At 33.2% G+C, this 22,242-nt stretch overlaps 1 non-coding gene across 1 annotated transcript; it reads right to left on the bottom strand.

The window, feature by feature from the left end:
• Nucleotides 1–860: 860 nt before the first annotated feature.
• On the bottom strand, nucleotides 861–967 carry LOC139887412 (small nucleolar RNA R71). Its single transcript, XR_011773245.1, has one exon. It is a non-coding gene; the product is annotated as a small nucleolar RNA R71 (small nucleolar RNA).
• Between the last annotated feature and the right edge of the window lie 21,275 nt (nucleotides 968–22,242).

Raw genomic sequence — 22,242 nt, forward strand, 5'->3', positions numbered from 1 at the left:
AGCCAAACAGCCCTCAATTATATTGAGACCAAACGAATCCTGCCCCTCTGCTGCATCTTTTGGCTATTCGAAACGTGGGCAAAATCAGAAAAGTCTATTAATTGGATAACTTATATAATTTTTCTTTCCTTTTTAAAAACTAATAGGATATTCAGTGAATGCACCGAGCAAGACGTTCACCACCTTTTGTACGTTCACCACCTGTAACTAGATCAAGACATTTAGCAAATATTACCGCCGTTGATTTTTCTTTAGAATCGTCATCCAGCTGATTAAGTACTCCAATTCAAATTTCCGATAATCCATTTTTTGAACCCGACCTCACAATTGAGAATCCGGAGAATATTCAGGGACGATTCGTAGATCCTGAACCACTAAACTTTCCTCCGGAACCACCAATCATTCAAACAGAGATTGTTGAGGAACGAACCATTAAATCAGAATCCTCTAGTGATTCCGATTCAACAAATTCAATTATGGAAGTAACAGAACCATTAAGTATGGAAGACCGAATGAGAGCTAAATGCACTGGCCAAGGTCACGCAATTACTCATCCAGACATTAATGCGCCAGATTATGAAATCAAAGGACAAATTCTACACATGGTGACTAATCAATGCCAATTTAGTGGTGCGCCGAAGGAAGATCCAAATGAACATCTACGTACCTTTAATAGGATTTGCAAACTATTTAAAATCCGAGAAGTAGAAGATGAACAGATATATCTCATGTTATTTCCCTGGACTTTAAAGGGAGAAGCCAAAGATTGGTTGGAATCGCTACCTGAAGGGGCGATTGATACATGGGACGTTTTAGTTGAAAAATTTCTTAAACAATTCTTTCCTGCATCTAAAGTCGTAAGACTTCAAGGAGAAATTGTTACGTTCACACAGAAGCCAAATGAAACTCTATATGAGGCGTGGACAAGATTTAGAAAGTTATTAAGAGGATGTCCGCAACATGGTTTAGATACCTGCCAAATAGTACAAATATTCTACCAAGGATGCGAATCACTACAAGGAAAGACATAGATATAGCAGCTGGTGGTTCTATTATGAAGAAAACCGAAACTGATGCTTACAAAATTATTGATAACACTGCTTCCCACTCACATGAGTGGCACCAACAAAAAGATATATGATAATGCTAAAAACGAACATATATTTCATAGCATTATTCCCCAAGAAAGACAAGCTTTTAGTTGCAATTGTTCTATTTAAAAGTGATATTCGTTTAAATAATAAAAGGTGAAGACAAAAGACAGATTCGACGAATTGAAGACGCAAACGACCAAAAAGCTCAAAAGTACAAAATACAATCAAAGAGGTTCCAATTATTGATAAGAAACGTCTCGAAATTACAAGAGTACAAGATTCAAAACGTAAAGTACAAGATATTAAATTGTACGCAAGGACGTTCGAAAATCCGGAACCGGGACATGAGTCAACTCTTAACGCTCGACGCAATGGACTAAAAATTACGAATCAACTATGCACATAAATATAATATAATATATAATTAATTCTTAAAATTAATATATATATTATAATATATTTATAAATCGTCGGTAAGAAAGAAGCCAAAGGAGGGTGAGCTGTATTTTCAAACTCCGCGACTCGCGGAGTTTGAAGGCAAAAGTTGCCGCGAGTTGCGGAGTACCCCTGAACTCAATTCCCTATAAAGCCAACCGAATTCTGATCATTTTCAATATCCATAATCTATCTCTCTCTCTCAATATATACGTAAATATATATATATATATATATATATATATAATTTATATTTTAATTTTAATTTTAATTTTAAATCTTAATAATAAGGGTATGTAAGCAAATGTTGTAAGGGCGTAAGTCGAAATTCTGTCCGTGTAACGCTACGCTATATTTAATCATTGTAAGTTATGTTCAACCTTTTTAATTTAATGTCTCGTAGCTAAGTTATTATTATGCTTATTTAAAACGAAGTAATCATGATGTTGGGCTAATTACTAAAATTGGGTAATTGGGCTTTGTACCATAATTGGGGTTTGGACAAAAGAACGACAATTGTGGAAATTAGACTATGGGCTATTAATGGGCTTTATATTTGTTTAACTAAATGATAGTTTGTTAATGTTAATATAAAGATTTACAATTGGGCGTCCCTATAAATTACCATATACACTCGATCGGACACGATGGGCGGGGTATTTATATGTACGAATAATCGTTCATTTAACCGGACACGGGAATGGATTAATAGCCACTAGAATAATTAAAACAGGGGTGAAATTATGTACAAGGACACTTGGTATAATTGATAACAAAATATTAAAACCTTGGGTTACACTCAGTCGACATCCTGGTGTAATTATTAAACAAAGTATTAAAATCTTGTTACAGTTTAAGTCCCCAATTAGTTGGAATATTTAACTTCAGGTATAAGGATAATTTGACGAGAACACTCGCACTTTATATTTATGACTGATGGACTGTTATGGACAAAAACCAGACGGACATATTAAATAATCCAGGACAAAGGACAATTAATCCATGGGCATAAAACTAAAATTAACACGTCAAACATCGTGGTTACGGAAGTTTAAATAAGCATAATTCTTTTATTTCATATTTAATTTCTTTTATTTTATATTTAATTGCACTTCTAATTATCGCATTTTTATTGTTATTGTATTTAATTGCACTTTTAATTATCGTACTTTTTAATTATCGCAAGTTTATTTTATCGCACTTTTATTATTCGCAATTTCATTATCGTTATTTACTTTACGCTTTAAATTAAGTCTTGTATTTATTTATTATTTTACATTTGGTTTTAACTGCGACTAAAGTTTTAAAATCGACAAACCGGTCATTAAACGGTAAAAACTCCCCTTTATAATAATAATATTACTTATATATATATTTGTATTTTTATAAAAGTAAACTAATATAGCGTTAAGCTTTGTTTAAAGATTTTCCCTGTGGAACGAACCGGACTTACTAAAAACTACACTACTGTACGATTAGGTACACTGCCTATAAGTGTTGTAGCAAGGTTTAAGTATATCCATTCTCTAAATAAATAAATATCTTGTGTAAAATTGTATCGTATTTAATAGTATTTTCTTGTAAAATTTAATAGTATTTTATATACCCCTTAGCTTTAAACATCAAGTATTTTTGACGCCGCTTCCGGAGAATCACTTAAAAGCCGGAAGCGCAACGCTAATATAAAAAAAAAAGATTTTTAGTTTACTTTTATTAAAATTCGTTTTTATAAAAATACGTTTTAAATATTCGAAAATATAAAAAGAAAAACAAAAATATAAGTATTTTTAAGATTTTGTTAAATATTTAAGTTTTATAAAGTTTCTTTATTTTTATATAAGTTTTATTTAAGTATTTTGTTTTTATTTAAAACATAAAAAAAAACCGAAAAAAATATATATATAAATCTAGTTTTAAGATTTTTATTTATAAAATTATAAAGTAGTTCTATTTTTATTCTAGTTTTTAAAATATAAGTTTTTATTATATAAATATTTTAGATTTTAAAACAGAAAATATAAAACAGAAAATATAAAATAAAAAAATAAAAAAGAAAAACGCGTCGAATTTCAAAACTGTACCTGAGTTGAATTTTGAAACCCCGCGACTCGCGGAGTTTGAAGCATCGAATACCGCGACTCGCGGAGCAGACCTGACACGGGTACACAGGAACCCTAATTCGCATTAATTACGGGTTTTATTAATTTTAATTAATTTTAAACCCTAATTAGTTTATTTATATTATATTGTTTAGTTTAGTTTTTATTTATTTGTTTTATTTAGTTAAATTAGTTTAAATAAAATATAAAATTAATAGTTTTAATAAATAAATAATATAAAAATAATATTTTTATAAAAATTTGTAACTTTTTACAACTTTTTGTATATTTTTATATTTTGTCCCTTTTTAATTGTTTTAGCGTAATATTTATATTTTTCGCTCATATTTAGTTTTAAACTTAGTTTTTGCCATAGTTATTTTTACTTCTAGATATTTAGGCTTTGCCGTAGAATTCCTTAAGTGTTTTTCTTTAGACTAAGATTTAGGTACTTTAGAATTTTGCGACGCCTTTTTAAGTTTTAGTTTCTTTTTAAGTTATTTCCATTTGAGATTTAGTTTTTCCTGTAAGCTTTAATATTTTTAGACGACTTTTCCCTATGTATCAATTATCATTCCAATTAGTAATCTCAATTTGCGATTATAATTTTAAGTTAGTTGTAGTAATAAGGTTAGGTTAGTCAAGTGTTTTTAAGTGTTATAAGTTTCTTTTATTTTTCCGTCACCTTTTATTTTTCAACCATTTTTCTTTTTCGACCTTTTTCGATGAACACTTTTTCTTTCTTATTTCTCGCTATTCTAGTTTTAGGACATAGATTTTTATTCTACTTCTTATCTAAATTTCTTAAAATTACGAAAATTTATTTTAAGTGGTTAAATTGATAGACATCAAAATTTTCTGGTTCGTAGTAATAGTTGGATTTGTACGTGGACCGGGTTATTGGAGCCAAACAGTCCTCAATTATATTGAGACCAAACGAATCCTGCCCCTCTGCTGCATCTTTTGGCTATTCGAAACGTGGGCAAAATCAGAAAAGTCTATTGATTGGATAACTTATTATAATTTTTCTTTCCTTTTAAAAAAAACTAATAGGATATTCAGTGAATGCACCGAGCAAGACGTTCATCACCTTTTGTACGTTCACCACCTGTAACTAGATCAAGACATTTAGCAAATATTACTGCCGTTGATTTTTCTTTAGAATCGTCATCCAGTCGACCAAGTACTCCAGTTCAAAATTCCGATAATCCATTTTTTGAACCCGACCTCACAATTGAGAATCCGGAGAATATTCAGGGACGATTCGTAGATCCTGAACCATTAAATTTTCCTCCGGAACCACCAATCATTCAAACAGAGATTGTTGAGGAACGAACCATTAAATCAGAATCCTCTAGTGATTCCGATTCAACAAATTCAATTATGGAAGTAACAGAACCATTAAGTATGGAAGACCGAATGAGAGCTAAACGCACTGGCCAAGGTCACGCAATTACTCATCCAGACATTAATGTGCCAGATTATGAAATCAAAGGACAAATTCTACACATGGTGACTAATCAATGCCAATTTAGTGGTGCGCCGAAGGAAGATCCAAATGAACATCTACGTACCTTTAATAGGATCTGCAAACTATTTAAAATCCGAGAAGTGGAGGATGAACAGATATATCTCATGTTATTTCCCTGGACTTTAAAGGGAGAAGCCAAAGATTGGTTGGAATCGTTACCTGAAGGGGCGATCGATACATGGGACGTTTTAGTTGAAAAATTTCTTAAACAATTCTTTCCTGCATCTAAAGCCGTAAGACTTCAAGGAGAAATTGTTACGTTCACACAGAAGCCGAATGAAACTCTATATGAGGCGTGGACTAGATTTGGAAAGTTGTTAAGAGGATGTCCGCAACATGGTTTAGACACCTGTTAAATAGTACAAATATTCTACCAAGGATGCGACATCACTACAAGGAAAGACATAGATATAGCAGCTGGTGGTTCTATTATGAAGAAAACCGAAACTGATGCTTACAAAATTGTTGATAACACTGCTTCCCACTCACATGAGTGGCACCAAGAAAAAGATATCGTTAGATCATCTAAAGCAACTAGAGCCGATTCTAGCCATGACTTAGATTCCATTTCCGCAAAGATAGATGCTGTCGAGAGATGAATGGAAAAGATGACTAAAGATATTCACTCAATACGAATTAGTTGTGAGCAGTGTGGAGGACCACATTTGACAAAAGATTGTCTCAGTATTGAATTAACAATGGAACAAAGAGAGAATATTTCATACATAAACCAAAGGCCTGGAAATAATTATCAACCGCCAAGACCGATTTACAATCAAAACCAGAATTATAACAGAAATATTCCATACAACAACCAACAAGGTCCTAGCAATCAACAATTATCCAATAATAATTACAATCAGCAAAGACCTAATTTTCAAAACAAACCACCACAACAAACCGATGTTAAAAAGCCGAATTTAGAAGATATGATGACGAAGCTAGTTGAAACTCAAACGCAGTTTTTCACATCTCAAAAACAAACCAATGAACAAAATGCTCAAGCATTTAGAAATCAACAAGCTTCTATTCAAAATCTGGAACAAGAAGTAAGTGACCTAGCAAGATTAATAGGTGAAAGAAAACCGGGAAGTCTACCTAGTGATACAAATGCTAACCCCCGAAATGAAACAGCTAAAGCTATTACCACAAGAAGTGGTACAACACTTAAACCACCTGAAATACCTGTAACTTCTGATGAAGCTATTCCTACTCCACAAGAACCACAACCTGATCAAGATAAGGAAAAAGAACTGGTAGTTGAGAAGGTTAATGAAGATAACACAGTTAAGGCTAAACCTTATGTTAAACCATACCAACCACCACTTCCTTACCCGAGTAAAATGAAGAAAGAGAAACTTGAAGCCGAGCAATCCAAATTCTTGGATATGTTTAAACAGATAAATGTAAATCTTCCTTTCATTGATGTGATTTCAGGAATGCCTAGATATGCTAAGTTCTTGAAAGATCTGATCACGAATAGAAAGAAAATGGAAGAACTCTCGGCTGTTACCATGAATGCTAATTGTTCAGCAGTGCTGTTGAATAAGATACCAGAAAAACTATCTGATCCAGGAAGTTTCACAATTCCATATTTTCTGGGTAGTCTTAGTTCAATAGAAGCATTGGCAGACTTAGGTGCAAGTATAAATCTAATGCCATATTCACTATACGCTAAACTAGACCTTGGAGAATTGAAACCAACCAGAATAAGCATACAACTAGCCGATAGATCAATAAAATATCCTAGAGGGATAATGGAGAACATGCTACTTAAAGTTGGTACTTTAGTATTTCCAGTAGATTTTGTTGTTCTGGACATGGAAGAAGATTCTCAAGTTCCTTTCATATTAGGAAGACCATTCTTAAACACGGCTAAAGCAATGATAGACGTATTCGGTAAGAAACTGACCCTAAGTATAGAGGACGAGAGTGTTACCTTTTAAGTTGATAAAGCAATGCAACAACCGCAATCTGTAGATGATACATGTTATTATATTCAAACTATAGATGCACATGCAGAATTATTAGAAGAATTTCCAGAATTACAAGGAACAGGAGAATGTTCTTTAGGAGAAGGTAATGAACCAATTGATGAAGTTGAAATGTTGGCTACACTAATAGCTAATGGATATGAACTAACAACAGAAGAAATCCAAATGCTAAAAGAAGAAGACAGATATCAATACAAATCATCGATAGAAGAACCTCCGAAATTAGAGTTAAAGCCACTTCCAAACCATTTGGAATACGCTTATTTACATGGTGAATCTGAATTACCTGTAATAATAACGTCTTCTCTTACTGAAAATGAGAAATCACAACTCATTTCTGTGTTGAAAGCTCATAAACCAGCCATTGCATGGAAGATTCATGATATTAAAGGAATAAGTCCTTCGTATTGCACACATAAAATCCTTATGGAAGAAGGTCATAAAACGTATGTGCAACGCCAACGAAGACTAAATCCTAATATGCAAGATGTAGTTAAAAAAGAAATTATTAAACTGCTAGACGCAGGTCTAATTTATCCAATTTCTGATAGTCCATGGGTAAGCCCAGTTCAATGCGTGCCTAAGAAGGGTGGCATGACTGTCATTACAAATGAGAAAAATGAGCTTATTCCTACTAGGACTGTAACATGATGGCGTGTATGTATTGATTATAGAAAATTAAATGACGCCACCAGAAAAGATCACTTTCCCTTACCTTTCATTGATCAAATGTTGGAAAGATTAGCCGGAAATAGTTACTATTGTTTTCTAGATGGATTTTCCGGATATTTTCAAATTCCAATAGCACCCGAGGACCAAGAGAAAACCACATTCACGTGCCCTTATGGTACTTTTGCTTACAAACGCATGCCATTTGGACTTTGCAACGCCCCTGCAACCTTTCAAAGGTGTGATTGCGATTTTTCATGACATGATAGAAGAATGCATGGAAGTTTTCATGGATGACTTTTCAGTCTTCGATGATACATTTGAAACATGTCTAGCTAATCTTGAACGAATGCTTATTAGATGCGAACAATCAAATCTAGTACTTAATTGGGAGAAATGCCATTTCATGGTTAAAGAGGGCATCGTTCTTGGACATAAAATTTCAAAAGAAGGAATTGAAGTGGATAGAGCTAAAGTAGATGTAATTGCTAAACTTCCACATCCCACCAATGTTAGAGGAGTAAGGAGTTTTCTAGGGCATGCCGGTTTTTACCGACATTTCATAAAAGATTTTTCTAAAATTGCCACTCCTATGAATAAACTCCTAGAAAAGGATGCTCCATTCATCTTTTCAGATGAGTGTATCAAATCGTTTAATATTCTTAAAGAGAAACTCACTAATGCGCCGATCATGATAACACCAAATTGGAATCTACCGTTTGAATTAATGTGCGATGCAAGTGATTTTGCAATGGGAGCCGTTTTAGGACAAAGGATTGAAAAACGATTTCAACCTATATATTATGCTAGTAAGACGTTACAAGGAGCACAAACAAACTATACAACTACTGAAAAAGAACTCCTTGCTATTGTCTTTGCTTTTGACAAATTTCGATCATATCTCGTTCTAGCAAAAACGGTGGTCTATATCGACCATTCTGCTCTTAGATACCTATTTTCAAAACAAGATGCTAAACCAAGATTAATCCGTTAGATCTTACTCTTACAAGAGTTTGATATTGAAATCCGAGATAAAAGAGGAGCAGAAAATCTCGCCGCTGATCATCTTTCTCGTCTTGAAAATCCTGAGTTAGAAGTTCTAAATGAATCGGCCATACAAGACAACTTTCCTGATGAATATCTATTGAAGATAGATTATAAAGAAATTCCATGGTTTGCAGACTATGCAAACTACTTAGTTTGTGGATTCCTTGAAAAAGGATTATCGTACCAAAAAAGAAAGAAATTCTTCAGTGATATAAAACACTATTTTTGGGAAGATCCACATCTGTTTAAAAGTTGTCCCGATGGAATAATACGCCGATGTGTATTTGGAGACGAAGCTAGTAAAATTTTAAACCATTGTCACACAGGACCAACAGGAGGGCATTATGGGCCTCAACTAACAGCAAGAAAAGTTTATAATGCTGGATTCTATTGGCCTACAATTTACAAAGACGCACACCTTCTTTGCAAATCCTGTGATGCTTGTCAAAGGGCCGAAAAAATAAGTCAACGTGATGAAATGCCACAAAATGTCATTCAAGTATGTGAAGTATTTGACATTTGGGGTATTGACTTTATGGGTCCATTTCCAAAATCTCATAATAATCTATATATACTCGTAGCCATTGATTATGTGTCTAAATGGGCGGAAGCACAAGCTCTCCCAATTAACGATGCACGAGTTGTAGTCAACTTTTTAAAACGTCTTTTTGCAAGGTTTGGAACACCGAAAGCTTTAATAAGTGATCGGGGTACTCATTTCTGTAATAATCAACTTGAGAAAGTTCTTAAAAGATATGGAGTAACTCATAAAATCTCCACCGCATATCATCCACAAACAAGTAGACAAGTTGAAAATACCAACCGAGCTTTAAAACGTATTCTAGAGAAAACCGTAGGATCAAATCTGAAGGAATGGTCCATTAAATTGGAGGATGCACTCTGGGCTTTTAGAACAGCCTATAAAACTCCAATTGGAACCACACCTTTTAGACTTGTTTATGGAAAAGCATGTCATCTTCCAGTAGAAATTGAACACAAAGCATTTTGGGCTTTGAAGACATGTAATCTTGATTTACATGAAGCCGGACGTCTACGATTAAGTCAACTAAACGAATTAGAAGAGTTAAGACATGAAGCATACGAAAATTCATTAATCTATAAAGAAAAAATGAAGAAATGGCATGATAAAAGAATCAGAAGTTTAAAAGAATTTAAAGAAGGAGACAGAGTTCTTCTTTTCAATTCACGATTCAAGCTATTTCCTGGAAAACTGAAATCAAGATGGTCTGGACCATTCATAGTTAAAAGAGTTTTCCCATACGGAACGATAGAATTAATAAATTCAAATGGGATTGAATTTAAAGTTAATGGTCACAGAGTTAAACTCTACATAGATAGTCCAATGGAATTCGACAATGAAGTTAATCACAATTTCGATACCACAGCTAACTAAGTGTGGGGAGAATCAAGTCTTTAAAGGTTTATGTATTTCTGTTAGAGTTAGATTGTCTGTTTTCGTGTAGTTCTCGAAAATGGAACCCGAATGGTCTTTCCCTAGCAGACCCTAAAGAACTAGTCTTCTCCCCCCATTCTGAATTTTTATTTTTTTTAGGTTTTTACAAAATGAAGACTGCCTGTGAACTAAACCATGGTCTAATGCTACACGCTTTGATCACTAAACGTAATAATGACACATTACCAAGTGAAATAGTATCAGTAATCAGAGAAAGATTGGACGGAGTTAGAAAAGAATCCAGATGCGAAGATAATAAGTTACAATTTGGTAAAGGAAAATCAAAATCCGCAGCAAAAAGAAGAGCACGACACCTAGAAAGATGTCACAAATGCGGAAAATGGTCACATGGAGGTAAATGTTCAAATAATCAAACCTATTCAAATACCAAATTTGTTACTTTATGCAGAGACGGACCGTTCATATGTTTAGAAGAAAAAAACACTGAATGCTCGAGGTTACGCCTATGTAGCCATGGAAAACCAATTAAACCGACTATCTTATGAATGGGATAGATCATATAACTAAGAAATCTATTTCACAGGTATGTTTGTACAGTTTTTTTTATTTTTATTTTTATTTTTAACCTTTTGATAATAAACGCTAATTTGTTCGCTATAAAGTATTAAATTGGTATTGAATAAAATTAGGTTTGGCGACCGAAATTATTGATATCATTCAAAAATTTATTACATCACTGCGAAATTTAACGTTTATTCTTAAGGTATAAATATCTTTAATCAATCAACCCAAAATATTTCAAAAATTCGTCATGAGTTAAATTAGGTCATGGAACCGAAATTACTTTACCGAAAAGAGGGGCGCATATTTTTGATAATATTTGATTGATTAAAGTGGGATAAAAAGCCAAAAAGATTTTTAATTTTATTTTTACCATGTTTTTAAAATTAATATATAAATCTTAAATTAATATTGTAAACTTTGTAAAAACAATATATTTAAAATTGTAAATATTTGAAAAATTAATATAAGTTTGGTGTGAATTTATAATATGAATTTTTAAATTAAGTTCGGTGTGAATTTTTAATTTTTAAAATATGAATTTTATTTTTATGCATTTTAAATTGTAAGTTTGGTGTGAATTTTTAATATTAATTTTGAATTTTATATTTAAATTGTGTGAATTTAAAAACAAAAATTTACTTTATCTCATTAAGTTAAAAATATGATTTTTAAAATTCGTCGTAAGTTGAAGACTAGGTCTTTGAACCGAAATTACTTTACCCAAGGGAGGGACGAGAAATTTTATTATCATTATTTTTAATCTTATTGAATTAAAGTATGCCAAAACATTAAAAAAAAAACTAAAAAAAAATCTAAGCTTTTAAAACAATCGCTTGAAAAAGACAAATTTTAAAATTTTATCGAGGGACGGACTAGGACATCGATCCGAAACGACCGCGTCCTAAATAACAAGGGAAACAAAATTTTAAAATTAATTACTTAATTCTTTTAATTAGTATAAGATGTAAAAAAAAAAAAAAAAATTACAAACTCCGCGACTCGCGGAGTTTGAAGGTTCAAACACCGCGACTCGCGGAGGGACCGAATTACAGAAAAAAAATAAAACGCAAGAACAGCTCAGTTGCACACCACAAATATGAAAATACTGCGAAAATAACCCGAAAAAACCCGAAAAAGACCTCCCAAATTCATAATTTTTCACCGTTAATCATCAAATCTTTTACTAAAATCATGTTGAGAAGGATGCTATCAAGGAATTACTCAAGAAAAACAGTAAATTTCTACACCTAAACACCATTTAATCCGAAAATTAGTGTTCTTGAGCAATTTTTTCCCCAATTTGATTTTGATGCTTTTTAGTGTAATTATGCTTAAATTGTTTAAGTATTATGCTTGTATAACCTAGATTGATGCTATTTAACATGATTAGAAGCCTTAAACTTAAAATTTTGAGTAATCTAGGGTTTGTGTTCTTGAGCAATTTGGGGCTTTTTGATATAAACAGGTTATGACCGATTTTTGTCATAAATTGTTGCTAAATTAAGTAGTGTAACATGTTTAGGTAGTTAAATGATCCAAACTTTGAGCCTAAACATGATTTTGAGAATTAAAGTGGACTTTTTTAAGTCTAAAATTCATGAACTTGATTTTTGAGAGATAATGCCATTTGAAACTTGTTTAATTGCTAGTGATGATTATTTTGACATGTTATTTGAGTTGAATGCTTATGAACTTGGTAAACATTTTCGTATATGCTTATTTGAAAAAGTGTAGATTTGATGAAAATATGAAAATGAGCTTAAGTTTGATATAAATTGATCATGTCATTGTAATTATTTTGATTGATGATTTTGCTGACACTAATGCATATTTGGATGCACAAAAAATTGTGTTTGATGTGTTTTGTAGACTGAAAGGGGTGAATCTTCATTCCAAGCTCGCAATGCTCCTGCTGAAAATACGGAACAACAGGAGGTGGATAACTACTAGAAACAAGATATACCTCATCCAGTCATGACATTTTCTGATATGCACTTGGAAGATTTGCACCCGAACCTGAGATTTGACAGACTTTGGATAGATTATCCAAAATACCAAAGGGGTTTGCATACTCTTCATTCTAAAGTTGTTGAGGTACCTAGGGTCATAGAATGGGGACCATTAGAAGCTGTAGAATTGGCCGGGCCAATTAGGGAATTACTTGCACAGAGGTATGGTAATTCTACTTTTAATGACTGGGTACGTTTATTCACCATGCGTAGACCTGTATATAAAGTATGGTGTGAAGAATTGTTGTGTAGTATAGAATTAAATGATCGGGTAGCTAGTTTAACCGATCGATCTTTTATTAGATTTTTGTTAGGAGGTTCGATACGCCACATGTCTTTACTAGACATGGCTCAGGCTTTACGTATATATACGCCTGAGGAGTTAGCATCTGCCGATTGTAGAGGGTTGATACTAAATGGTAGAAAGATAGATGAAAATTTTGATACACATGGTGTATGGAGTCAAATGACAAGGCATCACCGATTCAAAGGGGGAAATTACTCTTATTTGGATATAGATAGAGCTGAATTAAGAGTAATTCATAGGTTTTTAGCTAATTCGATTACACAAAGAGGTAAGAACAAGGAAAAGGTAAATGAACATGATTTGTTTTACCATATGTGTATTCGAGACCTACAAAGCACTGTAAGTATACCTTATTGTGTGGGTTATTATTTATCAGCTATGGTTAGGGGGATGAGACCGCATAGCATAATAGGAGGTGGTATATTTATTACTTTGATTGCTGAATATCTCGGTGTGGATATAAGTCGGGGGGGATTATTAGTCGAAGAACCAGAACCCCGCGATACAATAGGTTTAAATGTATACCATGGTGCGAAAGTTTTGAAGAGGCGAAATAACGCCGCAGTACAATACCATGGTAGACATCCACAGGTTGAGAGAAACCAACAGCAAGGTAATGTAGGAGGGGGAAATGAAATGCAAGAAATGCAAAGGTTTATAGCTTCACAAGAGTACGAAAATGCTAGACATAGAGCATTTGAAGATTGGCAAGTTCATCAAAACCAAATCATAGCTTATTGCCAACATATAGGTAGAAACTATATTCCTACTACAAAGCCCATATTCCCTCCCTGGTGTATAGAGATTCAACCACCGTATCCTACGTATAACCCAGCCGAAGCATTTTATAGCACCTATGGTTATGCATGGAACCCCTACTGGTATCAGTATCATCCCTAGTCTACTTAGTTTTATTTATTTTGTAATTTGTAATGTTGATACGTTTAATACTTATTTAATATTGTAATAGTTTTTATAATTTTCTAACTTTTATTCTTAGATTTTAATTATTTTTGAATGTGGGGTAATATACCAAACTTCAAAAATATGTATATATGTTTGCAGTTTATCTTATGTACACAACAGGGTAAAACAATGCATTTTCAAAGACTGGCATTAAGTTCAGCAAAAGCAACTAATTTTGACGACAAGATGCAAAATATATGAGAAATAACAACAAGACGGAATGAACAAATGATATGCACCATTTATCATTCAGCAAGCAAACACAAATATGTTTGGAAACTTTGGTAAAATTTAATCATTTTCACACAAATCACCCTCAATAATTTAAATTGTTACTGATTTCTTGCAAATGAGGGCATTGCAAGATCTTAAGTGTGGGAAGGGGTTAAATTTTTTCCGATTTTTAAATTTTTTATCTTAAACACTTGGTTACCATTAAAAATACTAGTAATGTAGTAGTTGTATTAGAATCTAGTGCTCTCTGATAATAAAGAACAGCCCTAGTCTTATATACTGACTACCCAATTCTAGTAAAATTTTTCAAAATTTTTAATTAAATGAACTCAAAATCATGTTTATACATATTTATGAATGATAAAACTAGGTTTTAACACCGAAATTATTGTTGCCTCGGAAAGGACATAAATTGATAAACAAACCAAAATGTTAAAATTCATTTAAAATGGAACAGAGGACAATAAAAAGGAAAATAAAAGCCAAGTGTGGGAAAATTCTCCAAGTTATTCAAAACATATGTCACATATTTTTGTACAAATAACTGAAAATACTTTTGCTTTGGACCAAACTAAACTGTTTTACCCGATGAAAGAAAAGAAGAGATGGATCTACACGATGAATCAATTCCATCATTAAAAGGAAGTAAAGTCTTCCGAAAAAGAAACGCGCTTCTTGATTTAGGTCAGGAAGTTGTCGTCCAGACCAGCTGTAGGTTGACGAAAAATCTAGAAAAGTCATCACTAAAATCAGCAGGAAATCCACGGACCTCAGCATCAAACAGGGTCGCCATGTGGTCAGACTTATCCTAGCCATGAGAGGATCTGTCTTGTAAAATGGGGAGGACGCCGTGCAAATTAGCTTAATAAGACTAATGAATCAGACCCCCAGAAAGGATAATCTCCTTAAAAGATTAAAAATCAGCTTTTAAGACTGATATTACTCAATCCTTGAGATTGACCTTAAAGATTGAGAATTACAAACTCATGGAATTCGATGATATCTAAACTCGAGCTTGAACGAGAAAATATTTTGATCAAATTAAAACCGATTTGTTTTCTGAAAACCCATTTTCAATGCGTTCATTACCATTGAACGTAAAATCCTAGGAATTCATCTGGAATTCATTAGGTCACCTGAACCAAATCGGGTGTCAACCGTAAGAACGGTGGTTGCATAGCATGGTCGAAGACAGGACCTTGTGCCAGACCGAAAAATTATAAGGGTAAGCTTTACTATTGCTCCTACCAAGGATAGTAATTACGTCCGACACGTTATAGACCATAATTAAAAGCATGTCAGGGGACATTGCCTTAACAGTTGCTTGTTTAACGCTTTCCTTTACAAACCGGACGGTAGTTTACCGAAAGGTAATATACGGGACAAGTAAACTGGACGTGTTGCTTTCCTAATACAAGGTTAGCAAGTGGATGACACAAAACCGCAAGTTTTGAGCTAAAATTTTCAAATCTGAAACCCACCAAACCCACAAAAATAATTTGCAAACACCGGTGAAGGGTTATTCCAGAAAACTTATCTAGGGTAAAAACTAGATTTAATTTTCAAAAGATCAAATGTTTTCATAAAGATCCAATTTCCTTAATGGATCTAAATTTTTATAGTCATGTGGGACTGTAAACCATATTGTTACTACCATTGTTTATACCGTCGTATAGAAATCACTGATGTACAAAGTGTGAAGAATAAAGAAGTGATTCTAGTATTTCAAGACGATATTGCTTGAGGACAAGCAACGCTCAAGTGTGGGAATATTTGATAATGCTAAAAACGAACATATATTTCATAGCATTATTCCCCAAGAAAGACAAGCTTTTAGTTGCAATTGTTCTATTTAAAAGTGATATTCGTTTAAATAATAAAAGGTGAAGACAAAAGACAGATTCGACGAATTGAAGACGCAAATGACCAAAAAGCTCAAAAGTACAAAATACAATCAAAGAGGTTCCAATTATTGATAAGAAATGTCTCGAAATTACAAGAGTACAAGATTCAAAATGCAAAGTACAAGATATTAAATTGTACGCAAGGACGTTCGAAAATCCGGAACCGGGACATGAGTCAACTCTCAACGTTCGACGCAATGGACTAAAAATTACGAGTCAACTATGCACATAAATATAATATAATATAATATATAATTAATTCTTAAAATTAATATATATATTATAATATATTTATAAATCGTCGGTAAGAAAGAAGCCAAAGGAGGGTGAGCTGTATTTTCAAACTCCGCGACTCGCGGAGTTTGAAGGCAAAAGTTGCCGCGAGTCGCGGAGTACCCCTGAACTCATTTCCCTATAAAGCCAACCGAATTCTGATCATTTTCAATATCCATAATCTATCTCTCTCTCAATATATACGTAAATATATATATATATATATAATTTTAATTTTAATTTTAATTTTAATTTTAAATCCTAATAATAAGGGTATGTTAGCAAATGTTGTAAGGGTGTAAGTCAAAATTCTGTCCGTGTAACGCTACGCTATTTTTAATCATTGTAAGTTATGTTCAACCTTTTTAATTTAATGTCTCGTAGCTAAGTTATTATTATGCTTATTTAAAATGAAGTAATCATGATGTTGGGCTAATTACTAAAATTGGGTAATTGGGCTTTGTACCATAATTGGGGTTTGGACAAAAGAACGACACTTGTGGAAATTAGACTATGAGCTATTAATGGGCTTTATATTTGTTTAACTAAATGATAGTTTGTTAATGTTAATATAAAGATTTACAATTGGGCGTCCCTATAAATTACCATATACACTCGATCGGACACGATGGGCGGGGTATTTATATGTACGAATAATCGTTCATTTAACCGGACACGGGAATAGATTAATAGCCACTAGAATAATTAAAACAGGGGTGAAATTATGTACAAGGACACTTGGTATAATTGATAACAAAATATTAAAACCTTGGGTTACACTCAGTCGACATCCTGGTGTAATTATTAAACAAAGTATTAAAATCTTGTTACAGTTTAAGTCCCCAATTAGTTGGAATATTTAACTTCGGGTATAAGGATAATTTGACGAGGACACTCGCACTTTATATTTATGACTGATGGACTGTTATGGACAAAAACCAGACGGACATATTAAATAATCCAGGACAAAGAACAATTAACCCATGGGCATAAAACTAAAATTAACACGTCAAACATCATGGTTACGGAAGTTTAAATAAGCATAATTCTTTTATTTCATATTTAATTTCTTTTATTTTATATTTAATTGCACTTCTAATTATCGCATTTTTATTGTTATTGTATTTAATTGCACTTTTAATTATCGTACTTTTTAATTATCGCAAGTTTATTTTATCGCACTTTTATTATTCGCAATTTCATTATCGTTATTTACTTTACGCTTTAAATTAAGTCTTGTATTTATTTATTATTTTACATTTGGTTTTAACTGCGACTAAAGTTTTAAAATCGACAAACCGGTCATTAAACGGTAAAAACCCCCCTTTATAATAATAATATTACTTATATATATATTTGTATTTTTATAAAAGTAAACTAATATAGCGTTAAGCTTTGTTTAAAGATTTTCCCTGTGGAACGAACCGGACTTACTAAAAACTACACTACTGTACGATTAGGTACACTGCCTATAAGTGTTGTAGCAAGGTTTAAGTATATCCATTCTCTAAATAAATAAATATCTTGTGTAAAATTGTATCGTATTTAATAGTATTTTCTTGTAAAATTTAATAGTATTTTATATACCCCTTAGCTTTAAACATCAATATCGTTAGATCATCTAAAGCAGCTAGAGCCGATTCTAGCCATGACTTAGATTCCATTTCCGCAAAGATAGATGATGTGGAGAGACGAATGGAAAAGATGACTAAAGATATTCACTCAATACGAATTAGTTGTGAGCAGTGTGGAGGACCACATTTGACAAAAGATTGTCTCAGTATTGAATTAACAATGGAACAAAGAGAGAATATTTCATACATAAACCAAAGGCCTGGAAATAATTATCAGAATAATTATTAACCGCCAAGACCGATTTACAATCAAAACCAGAATTATAATCAAAATATTCCATACAACAACCAACAAGGTCCTAGCAATCAACAAGTATCCAATAATACTTACAACCAGCAAAGACCTAATTTTCAAAACAAACCACCACAACCCGATGATAAAAAGCCGAATTTAGAAGATATGATGACGAAGCTAGTTGAAACTCAAACGCAGTTTTTCACATCTCAAAAATAAACTAATGAACAAAATGCTCAAGCATTTAGAAATCAACAAGCTTCTATTCAAAACCTGGAACAAGAAGTAAGTAACCTAGCAAGGTTAATAGGTGAAAGAAAACCGGGAAGTTTACCTAGTGATACAAATGCTAACCCCCGGAATGAAACAGCTAAAGCCATTACCACAAGAAGTGGTACAACATTTAAACCACCTGAAATACCTGTAACTTCTGATGAAACTATTCCTACTCCACAAGAACCACAACCTGAACAAGATAAGGAAACAGAACCGGTAGTTGAAAAGGTTAATGAAGATAACACAGTTAAGGCTAAACCTTATGTTAAACCATACCAACCACCACTTCCTTACCCGAGTAAAATGAAGAAAGAGAAACTTGAAGCCGAGCAATCCAAATTCTTGGATATGTTTAAACAGATAAATGTAAATCTTCCTTTCATTGATGTAATTTCAGGAATGCCTAGATATGCTAAATTCTTGAAAGATCTAATCTCAAATAGAAAGAAAATGGAAGAACTCTCAGCTGTTACTATGAACGCTAATTGTTCAGCAGTGCTGTTGAATAAGATACCAGAAAAACTATCTGATCCAGGAAGTTTCACAATTCCATGTTTTCTGGGTAGTCTTAGTTCAATAGAAGCATTGGCAGACTTAGGTGCTAGTATAAATTTAATGCCGTATTCACTATACGCTAAACTAGACCTTGGAGAATTGAAATCAACAAGAATAAGCATACAACTAGCCGATAGATCAATAAAATATCCTAGAGGGATAATGGAGAACATGCTAGTTAAAGTTGGTACTTTAGTATTTCCAGTAGATTTTGTTGTTCTGGACATGGAAGAAGATTCTCAAGTTCCTCTCATATTAGGAAGACCATTCTTAAACACGGCTAAAGCAATGATAGACGTGTTCGGTAAGAAACTGACCCTAAGTATAGAGGACGAGAGTGTTACCTTTTCAGTTGATAGAGTAATGCAACAACCGCAATCTGCAGATGATACATGTTATTATATTCAAACTATAGATGCACATGCAGAATTATTAGAAGAATTTCCAGAATTACAAGGAACATGAGAATGTTCTTTAGGAGAAGGAACTGAACAAATTGATGAAGCTGAAATGTTAGCTACACTTATAGCTAATGGATATGAACCAACAACAGAAGAAATTCAAATTCTAAAAGAAGAAGACAGATATCGATATAAATCATCGATAGAAGAACCTCCGAAATTAGATCTAAAGCCACTTCCAAACCATTTGGAATACGCTTATTTACATGGTGAATCTGAATTACCTGTAATAATATCGTCTTCTCTTACTGAAAATGAGAAATCACAACTCATTTCTGTGTTGAAAGCTCATAAACCAGCTATTGCATGGAAGATTCATGATATTAAAGGAATAAGTCCTTCGTATTGCACACATAAAATCCTTATGGAAGAAGGTCATAAAACGTATGTGTAACGCCAACGAAGACTAAATCCTAATATGCAAGATGTTGTTAAGAAGGAGATTATTAAACTGCTAGATGCAGGTTTAATTTATCCAATTTCTGATAGTCCATGGGTAAGCCCAGTTCAATGCGTGCCTAAGAAGGGTGGCATGACTGTCATTACAAATGAAAAAAATGAGCTTATTCCTACTAGGACTGTAACAGGATGGCGTGTATGTATTGATTATAGAAAATTAAACGACGCCACTAGAAAAGATCACTTTCCCTTACCTTTCATTGATCAAATGTTGGAAAGATTAGCCGGAAATAGTTACTATTGTTTTCTAGATGGATTTTTTGGATATTTTCAAATTCCAATAGCATCCGAAGACCAAGAGAAAACCACGTTCACGTGCCCTTATGGTACTTTTGCTTACAAACGCATGCCATTTGGACTTTGCAACGCCCCTGCAACCTTTCAAAGGTGTATGATGGCGATTTTTCATGACATGATAGAAGAATGCATGGAAGTTTTCATGGATGACTTTTCAGTCTTCGGTGATACATTTGAATCATGTTTAGTTAATCTTGAACGAATGCTTATTAGATGCGAACAATCAAATCTAGTTCTTAATTAGGAGAAATGCCATTTCATGGTTAAAGAAGGCATCGTTCTTGGACATAAAATTTCAAAGGAAGGAATTGAAGTGGATAGAGCTAAAGTAGATGTAATTGCTAAACTTCCACATCCCACCAATGTTAGAGGAGTTAGGAGTTTTCTAGGGCATGCCGGTTTTTACCGACGTTTCATAAAAGATTTTTCTAAAATTACCACTCCTATGAATAAACTCCTAGAAAAGGATTCTCTATTCATCTTTTCGGATGAATGCATCAAATCTTTTAATATTCTTAAAGAAAAACTCACTAATGCGCCGATCATGATAACTCCGAATTGGAATCTACCATTTGAACTAATGTGCGATGCAAGTGATTTTGTAATGGGAGCCGTTTTAGGACAAAGGATTGAAAAACGATTTCAACCTATATATTATGCTAGTAAGACGTTACAAGGAGCACAAACGAACTACACAACTACTGAAAAAGAACTCCTTGCTATTGTCTTTGCTTTTGATAAATTTCGTTCATATCTTGTTCTAGCTAAAACGGTGGTCTATACCGACCATTCTGCTCTTAGATACTTATTTTCGAAACAAGATGCTAAACCACGATTAATCCGTTGGATCTTACTCTTACAAGAGTTCGATATTGAAATCCGAGATAAAAAGGGAGCAGAAAATCTCGCCGCTGATCATCTTTCTCGTCTTGAAAATCCTAAATTAGAAGTTCTAAATGAATCAGCCATACAAGACAACTTTCCTGATGAATATCTATTGAAGATAGATTATAGTGAAATTCCATGGTTTGCAGACTATGCAAACTATTTAGTATGTGGATTCCTTGAAAAAGGATTGTCGTACCAAAAACGAAAGAAATTCTTTAGTGATATAAAACACTATTTCTGGTAAGATCCACATCTGTTTAAAAGTTGTCCCGATGGAATAATACGCCGATGTGTATTCGGAGATGAAGCTAGTAAAATCTTAAACCATTGTCACACAGGACCAACAGGAGGGCATTATGGGCCTCAACTAACAGCAAGAAAAGTTTATGATGCTGGATTCTATTGGCCTACAATTTACAAAGACGCACACCTTCTTTGCAAATCCTGTGATGCTTGTCAAAGGGCCGGAAAAATAAGTCAACGTGATGAAATGCCACAAAATGTCATCCAAGTATGTGAAGTATTTGACATTTGGGGTATTGACTTTATGGGTCCATTTTCAAAATCTCATAATAATCTCTATATTCTCGTAGCCATTGATTATGTATCTAAATGGGCGGAAGCACAAGCTCTCCCAACTAACGATGCACGAGTTATAGTCAACTTTTTAAAATGTCTTTTTGCAAGGTTTGGAACACCGAAAGCTTTAATAAGTGATCGGGGAACTCATTTCTGTAATAATCAACTTGAGAAAGTTCTTAAAAGATATGGAGTAACTCATAAAATCTCCACCGCATATCATCCACAAACAAGTGGACAAGTTGAAAATACCAACCGAGCTTTAAAACGTATTCTAGAAAAAACCGTAGGATCAAA

The sequence above is a fragment of the Rutidosis leptorrhynchoides genome, chromosome 1, assembly GCF_046630445.1.
Source record: "Rutidosis leptorrhynchoides isolate AG116_Rl617_1_P2 chromosome 1, CSIRO_AGI_Rlap_v1, whole genome shotgun sequence".
NCBI lineage: Eukaryota > Viridiplantae > Streptophyta > Magnoliopsida > Asterales > Asteraceae > Rutidosis > Rutidosis leptorrhynchoides.